This window comes from Gymnoscopelus braueri (assembly GCF_963280865.1).
Source record: "Gymnoscopelus braueri genome assembly, chromosome: 11".
NCBI lineage: Eukaryota > Metazoa > Chordata > Actinopteri > Myctophiformes > Myctophidae > Gymnoscopelus > Gymnoscopelus braueri.
This window is the reverse complement of record NC_137613.1, coordinates 35,322,565-35,335,255: the sequence shown is the minus strand read 5'-3', so window position 1 is coordinate 35,335,255 and position 12,691 is coordinate 35,322,565.

Below are 12,691 nucleotides of genomic sequence, written 5' to 3'. Positions count from 1 at the left end.
CCTCCTTACCTCGTAAACCAGGGGTCTTCAACGTTTTTCAGGCCAAGGACCCCCTAGCTGAGAGAGAGATGAAACGGGGACCCCATCTTGGTCGGCTCTTTTTTCCCTCAACACCAAACCTCTTTGCCAAAAATAGCAGATCTACAAGCTCTGAGCTTGTAGATCAACTATTTGTTGGCTAAAGTTCTCCTCAGAAAAGGGATGCTAGTGGTAAATGTAAAAAATATATCACACATAGATTTGGCAGCTCCCCTGTACTATATAGTAACTCTGACCCCTAGGGGTCCCGGACCCCCTGTTGAAGACCCCTGTCGTAAACTAATACTTAGTTTTGGTCTGCTCTGTACTTGGTCTGATCATTTCCCCTCCACCAACTCTCTTCGACCGGAAATAGCCAATCTACAAGCTCATAATTGCGTCATGTTGCGACACATTGTGAACTTGTAGATCTGCTATTTTCACAGAATGTCCCCACCCTGAATAGGGATGCTATTCTGTAGGGTTCAAGAGGTCAAGCCTCGAGCAAAAGGCTTTTAGAAGCTATTTTTGTCCATTGTCTTCTCTCTGTACACATACAGTGGCCGGTAGAGCGGCCGGATGGGAACCGTGAGGTTCCCAGTTCGATCCCGGGCTCCCCCAGAGTTGGTGTCGAAGTGTCCTTGAGCAAGACGCTGAACCCCTAATTGCTCCCGATGAGCAGGTTGGTGCCTCGTATGGTTTCCTCCGCCATCGGTGTGTGAATGTGTGTGTGAATGTAATGCACAATCCATGTAAAGCGCTTTGGATAAAAGCGCTATATAAATGCACCATTTACCATTTTATACATACAGTACAGTGCTTTAGACCAGTGGTTTTCAAAGTGGGGTCCAGGGACTCTAGGGTTCTTTTGAAGGGGTTTTAAATTGGCCCTTACAAGTGATATGCAAATGGGTATCATTTGTAGCCTACAGTATGGTTCCATTTGTAGCCTATATATTGTCAGAGTCAAGGGAGGTCCTTGAAATGTAAAACTTTTGACAACCACTGCTTTAGACACATGGGTGATAAAAGAGGTTCCCCATCACTCACCTTTTTTTTTTTTTTTGTAAACGCAATTTTTGTCCATCTTTTTGTGTCTCCCAATATTTTTTCAGGAAACTTTATTAGGACAGCGCGGGGCAAACAAGTAGCAAATGTTGCAGGCCAGAGACGATGTGCAGCGAGCTGCTTTAAGCGGCCTAAACGCTTCCATGTGGGCCTTTATGGGAAACAAATGGAGAATGGCACGCTGTGACAGTAAAGCCTAGTGTAGATCCCGGCACTGACCTGCATTTATTGAATACTGCATCCCCTTCATCTTACTGCCATTCCATCCATTTATCTACCCGTCCATTCATCCATCTACCCGTCCCATCCACCCTTTATAAGTTTCCCCTTTTTTTTCTCTCCCCCCTTTCATGCTCTCCTCCATCCTGATTGCTTTCATTTTTCTCTCCCTTTCTCACCCTTTGAATCCTCTTTCATGTTTCGCCGATGAATGGGGCACAAGCCAGGGAGTCTCTGAGTCAGAGGGAATACCCCCGAGTCTTATGGGCAGTGGTGGAAAAAGTACTCAAATTCTTTACTTAAGTAAAAGTACCAATACTGCAATATAAAAATACTCTGTTACAAGTAAAAGTCCAGAATAAAAAAATTACTTGAGTAAAAGTACAAAAGTATTGGCATCAAAATGTACTTAAAGTACCAAAAGTAAAAGTACTAAATATTTGAAAATAGCAGATCTACAAGCTCACAACGCGTCGCGATGCGACGTGTTGTGAGCTTGTAGATCGGCTATTTTCAAATAGCCTAGGTATAAAATAGGTTTAAAGTGGTTAATGTATGTTTCATTATATCATAGTTTATAGCTGAAAAGTAACTAGTAACTAAAGTTTTCAAATAATTGTAGTAGAGTAAAAGTACAATATTTGCCTCTGAGATGTAGTGGAGTAGAAGTAAAAGTATTGGAAATTGGAAATACTCAAGTAAAGTACAAATACCTCAAAATTGTACTTAAGTACAGTACTTAAGTAAATGTACTTAGTTACTTTCCACCACTGCTTATGGGGAGATGTCGGGAAGAAAGGGCATCCAGGTGGTGTAAGGAAGGAACACGGGATGACCAAAACACGTTGCTTTCCAGAGGTCATTCTAAAGGCGTGTCTTTTACATTGTGGTCCAGGGGAAGCAGGGAGGTGACAGGTGTGTGGATAAGCACTCATTCACTTAACAAGGAGGAAGGGAGTGCAGCGAGTCAGCACTCTTTTTCACTTTCAGGGAGGGAGTGAGTGCACAGCGAGTCAGCAAACCGCTTGTTTCTTGCAAGGATTCCCAGCCTGAATAACATGGCCGTGATTATTAACCCCACAGCCATGTCCAACAGATTTTTTAAAAATATTTTGATTTAAAAAAAAAACATATATTCAACGATTTGCAAAACGACTCACTCTCACTCTCACACTCACACACACAGTGGATAAAATACAAAATGTATGCTCTATTTAAATGAAGAATGTTTTTTTTTTTTTTTTTTACACTATTTGAGAGAAAGTGAGCATTCGCTCTCGGATTCATGTGAACAGGCACCTCACGGCAAATTCATTTGGATGTCGTTTTTTTTTTTTGCAATGTAATTGTAAGCATCCAGGCACAGTGTGTACCCACAGAAATGTGCGCTCCCATCTGCAAGCCATTTACAATATGAATCATCACCCACTTCCAGGCAAACCGTTGAGCACTTCCTTTAAGCCTAATAACTCATGGCTTTAGCCTTACCGTTTTTTTTTTTTCTTTTTCAACGCACAATTCATCAGTTTTGAAAGTGAGAAGTCTCTCAGAATGGCATTAGTTATGTTCGAGTCATCAGAAGTAATGTCGAGAAATGGTAAAACGAGCTAACAGAGAAAACCGTGGGTGGGGGGGGGTTATGTCTCAGACCTAAAAAAATGTCCAGAAATGGTCAAAGAAGTGTGTGCAGGGGAAAGGTAGGACAGCTTGACATGAAAAAGAAAACAAAGCAGAGATGGTGTTCTGGTTCAGTGAGACTATACAGTGAAGTACTGTGAGATATTCTGGATGGCCAGTGTCACGAGGGATTCCCCCGTTTGAACTCGCAAGAGCAGATATATATATTTACAATGGGGAAGACATGTCAGGTTGAAGTCATTCCAGAGAGTGGGCTCTCTTTTCTTGAAGACTTCCATCCATCCGTTCTTCTATCTAGACCTTGGGCCAAGCCGGTCTGATGCCTTGTTTTCCTCTTTTCTTCCAGGCCCTTTTGGACGTGAGCTGCTTAAGCTGCCCGCCTTCTGCTTCCAATTTCCCGCCGCTCTTTTGTTCTTCCTCTCTCGACAGGATTTGATGAGGAGTTGTTTCTTCTCTACGCAGGCATTCTCCGTGATACCAGCTCCTTTACGCCGGTACTCTCCCTCCTTTATCTTTCACTCACCCACCCACAACTATTCTCAACTATTTTCATGCCATTCTTCTCTCTTGTCTGTCTCTCTCTACACACCTTCCTTCTCTCTCTTTTTTTCTCCTCCTCTCCCACTTTCCTGACCCCTCGGTGGCTTTTAGGTGGAGTTTATGTAACTGAGGCAGAACTTTCCAGCTTGGAACAGATCACTCGAAGATGGAGTGAAAGGAACGAGTAGTAAGAGAAAGGGAGAGAGAGAGAGAGAGAGAAAAAAAAGTGTCATGTTTAATTTTACACCCGTAGGCCCTGAGGGCGAATGGCACCTCACCTAAACCTTCATTATTCCGTGGCCTCTCGGTCCAAACACACATATGTAAGCATATATTTATATAAATCTCCCGAGCAGTAACGAATATATGCTAATTTCTATTGAAAAGCAGGAATGTTAGAGTCCTGGTTTGCCCTGGATTAAAATCAAACCAGGCTTTCCCCACTCGGAGCTAGAGTGCAAAAGCTGCTTGCAAGGGCTGCACACCAGCTGCACTGGATGGGACGTCGCCATGTGCACTTGTGTGTGTGTGTGTGAGTGTATATGATTATGCGTGTGTGCATCTGCATGTTAGAAACACTTCGGCGATCGAAGCAAGTATAAGCACACGCCACCACATTAACCCGTTCAGTCCGGGAATGCCTCTGTGTCACTTTGAATTTCTTTGGCTATTAAAAAATAGCAGATATACAAGCTCATAGATCTGAGCTTGTAGATCTGCTATTTTGGAAAAAAAAATTGTAAAAATGTGTGCAAATCTGAGGGGAAAGGGAGGCGGGGGGGTCCCATATTGTTTTTTGCTCAAGTTTGAGTGTATTCTTTTCATTTTACCTGTCTATTTTGTGTATATGTTTGTTTGTTTTTGGGGAAAAAAGGAAGCAATCCATGTATATGAACAGAAATGTATAATCCTATCCTGTGCTTCACAATAAAAAAAGATTTGAAACAAAAATGTGTGCAAATCTTTGAATATATATCTTTTTAAGTGAACATTTGTAACTCAAATCTTTGCTTCTGGAGGTCCCTGCAACAAAAATATTTTACAAATGTTTACGAAAATATATATTCAAAGATTTGCACACATTTTCATGATTTTTTTTTCTAAAAATAGCAGATCTACAAGCTCGTAGCGCGGCACTCGGTGCCATGCTATGAGCTTGTAGATCTGCAATTTTTTTTTAAATCTGAAAATTTCACAGATGCATGCATTCCCGGTCTTAATGGGTTAACACAAAACACGCGGGATGAATCATGTCTTGCATGCAGGTTATCAATCAATCCATCTAACTTTCGGAGCAAGATATCTAGGCTAATAGTCCTGTAAATCCAGGCAGCAGCTCTTGACTTAAGCTCTGAGACTTTAACAAGACACCCCCCCCCCCCCCCAACTCGCTTCCATCCAGCATTTGCAAGTCTAGCAGCCGTCAGCAATGATGGGGAAGGGGTCTGGATGTCCTATTATGTAGTCCTAGACATTACAGGTCTATGAGTATGACTTTCCATATTAAACACCTCAAGCTGTCACAATGGAAAACGAGACGGAGACTGACTGGAATCTAAAAATGTTAGGCTGGGAGTTACACAAACCTCCCCCCCCCCCCCCCCAAAGTGGTGGGGACACATGGTCGTGCCTTGAGCCAAATTTTATACCCTGTTGCATGGCGGTGTCACTTGTGAAAAAGAACGGCATCTTCAAAGCAAAAAAAATGGGTCGCATCAATTCTTCTTGGCAAGAGACACCCTCACGCAATGGGATACATATACAGTAAATTGAGCTTTACTGAAGGCATGGTCCGCTCTGGTCTGTGTCTCTTTCATCTTTGAGATACTGTAAGGGAGGTCACTTGTTGCTATAGGGCTGTCACGATTACAAATTTAAGTTGACGATTATTTGTCTCTCAAATAATTGCGATTAACGATTTAATTGTGTTTGGCATTGAACATGGGGACATATGAATACAAATACAATTTCTGTTTGCCTTTTAGGCTTCGTAATCAAAAATTGCACGGGGCAGATATGACAAATAACTTAAATATGCAAAGAAATTATCGACATATTTAATAATTTTGTAAAATAGTATGTAAAAGTAATGTAAAAAAGCGGAAAAGTGACGCGATGTAAGCTTGTAGATCGGCTATTTCTGCTTTTTTTATATTTGAAAATGTGTGAACGTTTTTCAACATGGAGACGATTATGACGATTATGAAAAAAAGGGAGGCTAAGTAATAATTGTGACAGGCCTAGCTATATATTTACCACAGGTGTTCTTTTTTTTACAGGTACAGTAATATAGCGTTAATATCCAATGTGGCGGGTCCATTCAGATTCTTTGTGTTGTTGCCAGTGGACCTCTTGTTCACCTGCTGGGCAGAAACTCAAAGGCCTGTGAGTGTTGAGAGCTTTATGTTATGGTCCATATTTATCAGGCGGTCCCATGTGCACCCGGCGTGTCTCCTCGCCGATCCACTGTGTGAGTCTAATTGAGATTAGTGAAACGGTTCATTCTGCATTGGCGGTGAAAGTTGGAACGCTCGCGCGTTTAGCACAGAAGGAGGGAAATTTCATACTATTATCGTTTTATTGCCAGACCTTTAAATGCTCTGCTTACAGGTGTTTGAAGTTTTAAAATGGCTAATCTTAGGCAACACGCCGTTATAGTCGCCAAGAATTAATAGCAGTGTGTATTAAATATTAGCATAAGAGCAGCACTAGCTTTTTAGCACCCCATTAGCAGGGGATTTCTTTTTCAGATCGCCCACGACCACACTCCACCCGGAGAGTGAAAAACTACCTGTGTTTGCTTACATACAGAACATGCATGTGTTCAAGATGTGCGCATGATATGTGCATATATGCATGTTTATGCGCATGTGTGTGCGCGCGTGTAGGTGCATGTTTAGGTGAACGTGTGCATGCATGCACTGCACAGATCATATAGTCTCGTGGGAAAATGCACATGTATGCACCTTTGGGATGCATTGTGTGCATATGTTATCAGTCTGTAGCGTGTGCAGGTCCAGTGCTTGTGCAGCTCAATCTACATATCAACTCCATTCCTCTTGCTCATGTCATTCAGTGGTGTTGCTATGAAGCTAGCATTGTGCCAAAAATATACGTTTTTTAAATGTGCATGGAATTGAAAGTGTGTGTGTGTGTGTGTGTGTGTGGTGGGATTTACCCTAAACACGCGCACACGTATGCACAGTCAAAAATGATCCATTTGTAACGCGACAGTGTACAATCGTGACAGGGTCTATTCGGTTACATTTGTACACTCTCAGAGCAGTGGTGTAAAGTAACTAAGTACATTTACTCATGTACTGCTGTACTTAAGTAAAATTTTGAGGTATTTTTACTTTACTGGAGTATTTCCAGTTTTCAGTACTTTTACTCCACTACAACTCGGAAGCAAATATTGTACTTTTACTCCACTACAATTATTTGAAAACTTTAGCTACTTTGTAGATTTTGATTATTATTACCGATATACATTAACCACTTCAGCCCTATATACATTTCGGCCATTTTCAAAATATTTTTATACATTTGAGAACTTGAAATGGGACATTCTGCATAATGAGTACTTTTACTTTTGGTACTACAAGTACATTTTGATGCCAATGCTTTTGTACTTCTACTCAAGTACATTTTGAATTCCGGACTTTTACTTGTAACAGAGTATTTCTATATTGCAGTATTGATACTTTAAGTAAAAAAGTGTAATACTTTTTCCACCACTGTTTCAGAGTAAAAATGACGCTCAGACGTTTATTGTGTGCGTGTGTGACTGCGGCTCATATGTGCTTCCACCGCCCCGATCCAAAGTAGAGGTGATGAAAGCCCTCTCCATGGGCCTCATAAGGCACGGACCTTTTTCCAATTAGCCCGCCTGGTTGAGCCCACTGGTCCTCAGATCCAAATCTGACCCAGACATAACACCCACCCCGTCCTGTTCTAGAGAGAGAGTGAGTCAGTGAGAGAGAGAGAGAGAGAGAGAAAGTAATTGATGGTATGAGAGAGGGAGAGAGAGCGATCAGTCTAAACCTGTGTGGCATATTGTTGGATGGCGTCTGGTCCTCTCGTGCTGCAGGTCGCCTCGCCTGTTCCCTCCGACTGTCGTCACTCACACAAATACGTCTCCGGCGTTATTAGCCAGCGAAGAGGACAATCATATGGTTCCAGTAAGGATTAATAAGGCAGACAGATTCTGCTCCCTGCGGCTGTGTTACGACCACATAACAGGCAGACGTGCGCGCGCACGTGCACGCATACACACATAACACACATGGATGCATTTACAGCCACACATATATCAAATCTCTGTCTTTTTTTTTCTTCTCCGAATCCTTTCCAGGTCCCGTTTCTGCCAGAAGTGTGTCTTTTGTCAACAGAACAGAATCTTGGTTTTGATAAACAGCATTGTTGCTGATTGTCACCGAGCAGTCTCGTTGGGTTTGTTAGTCTTTCCTGCCACCAGCATCCACCAAGCACGCGAAGGCTTGTGTTTCACGCTAACGATGAGGCAATTTAAGTTGTTGATGCATTCGGAGCCCAATAATGTCTACTTCCTCTCCCTCTATTTTTTCAATATTAATCTGCTTTCATTGATTCAAAATTCCATCTGCGCTCACTCAAAATGATGTATTGTTTAGAAAGCATTGCAACCGGGGAAAGTGAAACATAATCAGCAAAAACAAATCCTTTTTCCACTAGAGCACATATCGGTTCCTTTTCGCACACGCTGTGTGTAGCGCGCGTAGCATTGGAGATATGATTCGCGGCGGACATAAACTCCCAAATTCGATCTGGAACGGTCTCGGAGTCAGTGTTTTTGGAACTAGAAGAGATGTGTCTCTACCAGGATCCTGACAGGAACCACAGCGGAACATCCCACGTCGAGCTCCACATATCTTTATTTCTTTGGCACGCGCTAAACAAGTACAAGGAGACGTCGGTGTGGGAAAGATGAGGCCTGACATGCGATGCATGAGGGGAGGATGAGGACAACGACTCTTTTTTTTTATGGATATATTGACCAGATTGTTATGTCTTGGTCCACGGCGGATAGTATTAGCTATGATCTTGCAATGGCTCTGGAACAAAATTGTTTAAAGTTTTATTTTGCCAATAGAAAGGAGAATTAAGATATACGATTTGCCTTAATTGAAAATACATGACTTTGGGGGGGGGTGCCCGCTGGCCTAGCGGTCCAGGCGCATTCCACGTATAGGCTCTAATCATTAATGCAGCTTGACGGTGTGTTGCGGGTTCGAGTCCCCATCCCGATTGACCTTTGCTGCGTGTCACTCCCCTTCTCTCTTTCCCTGTTTCCTGTCTACCTCCACTGTGTTCTATCAATAAAGGCAGAAAAGACCCAAAAATATATTTAAAAAAAAGAAGAAAATACATCACTTTGGAAATGCAACAAGTTTCCGTAATGCTAAAATCTGTCTCACGACCACGGCAAAATCCCGATTGAAAACTGACCTTTGTATAGACCAGTGGTTCTCAACCTGTGGATCGGGACCCCAAATGATTTTGGGGGGGGTCCCCAGATGACAGTTAAGTGACAATTTAAGGACTTTTAAGACCTTTTTAATACCTCAACAAGAAAAAAGAAAAAGACCATTACTGCATCAAAAGTAATTGACAAATAAAAACTGGTCAAACATTGTCCAAATTGTCAAATAATATAAGAAGGAGGCCATTTCTTTTTTTAAGCTCACAACGCCACGCGCTGCGAGGCGTTGTGAGCTTGTAGATTTTAGCTTGTAGATTTTTTTATTTTCCCTATTTATCTGTGGAACAAGGGTCAAACTAAATGTGATGCCTAAACTCCTACATTCCAAGTGTTTGTCAGCAGTTCAAGTATGATTGTTTTGAGGAACCACTGGTATAGATAGACCAGTAAAATACGTTCAATCAAAAGTAATCGATTTGTCCGTACCGGACTGAAATGACACATGCTGGAAAGCAAAAGCAGTATAATGACCGGACTTGATGTTGTTGATACCTGAGGCAAAAGGCATCCACCGTCCACCATGGCTATAGGGTGCTAGGGTGGTAACCAGAGTTGCGAGGGTGGGACCGACCTTCTGGAACCTCAAAGAGTGGACTGTTCAGAGACACAGCCCCTCATTTACACCCAGCCCTGGGTGCTGTGTATGGCCTGGTCCACTTTTACAACGAGGGGCCTCAAAAAAACATGCTTGGTCACTATACTCCGCCTCAAAAATAAAATAAGAAATGTGTGGACAGTTTCTCTCACACCTCTATTTCTGTGTGTCACCTCAGCGACACAAAAATATACAGCTATACATACGTGCGAATACACATTTATATCACATACATATATGTGCACACACTTGTAATTTACAGATATACTGTATACACACGCACACACGTGGGTCTTCGGTTTTCAACATGTGTTGTGAACAGTGGTGTAAAGTAACTAAGTACATTTACTCAAGTACTGTATTAAGTAAAATTTTGAGGTATTTTATACTTCAGTGGAGTATTGCCAATTTTCAATACTTTTACTTCTACTCCACTACATCTCTGAGGAAAATATTGTACTTTTACTCCACTACGATAGAGTACAGAAGTCCTGACGTCAGTCGTTCATCCCCAGGTTCGTAAAGTAATTTCGCTATGGAGAATAACATTGGGTCATCATAGAATCGTCTCATATAAGAATTGTGGTCCAAAAATGAACAAACTGTCTCGGCGATATTGTCAGGGAGGAGGTTCTGTATCGTTTATGATAGTCAGTCACTTATATTTGATACAGTCTGTTTCTGGCGAAAATTTAACTAATTCGGCGGAAGTAACATTATCGTTTTCTCACCGTCAGTTGATGCTTCATATCCATAAGAGTAAAACCGCCGGGGTCATTTGTTTATTTTTGGAACACCGTTCTTATTTGACGCGATATTAAATACATCTATGGGGATTCAGAATGGGGGTGGAAAACCGCGAACCAGGTAGACAAACCTAGGATGTGTAAATTACGTCAGACTTCGGTGCTCTATTATTTGACAACTTTAGTTACTTTGCAGGTATAAATTATGATTTTATAAAACATACATTAACCACTTCAGCCCTATTTCACACATAGGCTATTTGACAATAGTCGATCTACAAGCTCACAACGCGTTGCATCGCGACGCGTTGTGAGCTTGTAGATCTGCTATTTTCAAACATGTTAGTACTTTTACTTTTGGTACTTGAAGTATATTTTGAAGCACCCGATACACACGTTCTCAGTCCATTGAATGGGCCTGTTATCCGTGTGTATCGGGTGTTTGAAGCCAATACTTTTGTACTTTTACTCAAGTAACATTTTGAACACAGGCCTTTTACTTAGTAATAACAGAGTATTTCTACATGAGATATTGATACTTTTACTCAAGTAAAAACATGTAGTACTTTTTCCACCACTGGTTTTCAACATGTGTTGTGAGCGATATATTATAACTCTATGGTTGTGAGGCAGGGCAGGGCGAGCGGTGCATGCTGGGTAAATGAAGACGTCATTCCATCACCGGGGCAGGTGATGGAGTGCTGTGTCACGCTGTGTTTGGTTTTCTATAGCTTTCGACCATATTAGCAATAACATCAGCTCTATGGGAGAACATGTCAGCGAAGGCACCCGCTCTGCACTAACGGGGGGGGGGGGGGTGTGGGCCGGTGTGCGAACCTAACGGTGAGAGAAGAAAAAACATAATCGGCATAGAATAATAACTCATGTGAGGGGAGGTGTCGCGGAGAATTCCGGAGACTGAACATAAGCGGACAATTATAACGAGCTGCCGTCAATCACCATCGCAACCCACCGGGGTCCGGGGGCCTCCCTTCCTCTCTCTCTCTCTCTCTCTCTCTCAATTCACACCTTGGAGACGCACACTGACTCACACCCCAACAGCAACCAACACTGGGCTCCTTTAAGACATCAGATACCCACTCAACGCCTATTGAAACTTAACATACTGTATTTTGGTTGCACGCGTAACGCCTGGGATTGGAACCTGGGTCTCTAAAGGGACACTAAAGCCAAACATCTTAACCACGAGCCTCTAAAGGGGAATTCCCCCTTTGGCCGGGGGAGATATTAGGCTTTTGTACTCAAGTACTGTACTTTCAATTTTGAGGTACTTTTACTTTACTGGAGTATTTCCAAATGTCAGTACTTTTACTTGTACTCCACTACATCTCAGAGGAAAATATTGTACTTTTACAATTATTTGAAAACTTGAGTTACTTTTTAGATTTAGATTATTATTACAAAACATACATTAACCACTTCAGCCCTATATACATTTCAACCATTTGAAAATAGCTGATCTACAAGCTCACAATGCGTCGCCTCGACGCATTGTGAGCTCGTAGATCTGCTATTTTCAAAATACTAAATAAAATACATCTTATCCATTTGAAAACTTGTGAAATGGGACATTCTGCATAATGAGTACTTTTGGTACTTTAAGTACATTTTGATACCAATACTTTTGTACTTTTACTCAAGTAAATTTGGAACTCCGGACTTTTACTTGGTAACAGAGTACTTCTACATTGCAGTATTGATACTTTTACTTAAGTAAAACACTTTTTCCACCACTGCACACACACAAGTGTGGCTATAAGACATGGGGAATCACGGACAGAGTGGAAAAGTAAGGGGGGGTAGGAACGTATAGTGAAGATGGATGGATAGATAGGATGAAAGGATACAGGGGTATGGGGAAAAAGTCAGTTTAGTAGGTATAAAAAGCCATGAAGGGATAAGTGTGGTTTCGGGTTACTTCTCAGAAGGAGGAGGAGGAAGAGATAGAAAGACAGCTTTACAGTATATCAAGAGAAAACACTTACGGGTCCTTTTTTACACACAGGATTTTGCAAAGCATTAATGCCGTAAAAGCAAAAACAAGGTGTGGAGGAATGAATCGGCGAGGAAAGAATGAGAGGTGCCGCTACTGGGCAAAACGCATTGGATGTCACCATGAAGAGTTGAGTCATTCGGTCGTTCATTAGCACCTCTCACTGTGTTAGCAGAAGCCCATAAAATAACTCAACGTTCTACCCAAAATTAGCCCTCGATCCTACATTTTGGAAAACTATCTGTTATTTCCATGCACTAGATTTAAGTGCCCGGGGGGGGGGCTTTCATGGCGTGTGCCTGAGTCCAAAATGACGGAGGTGTCCCTGTGTG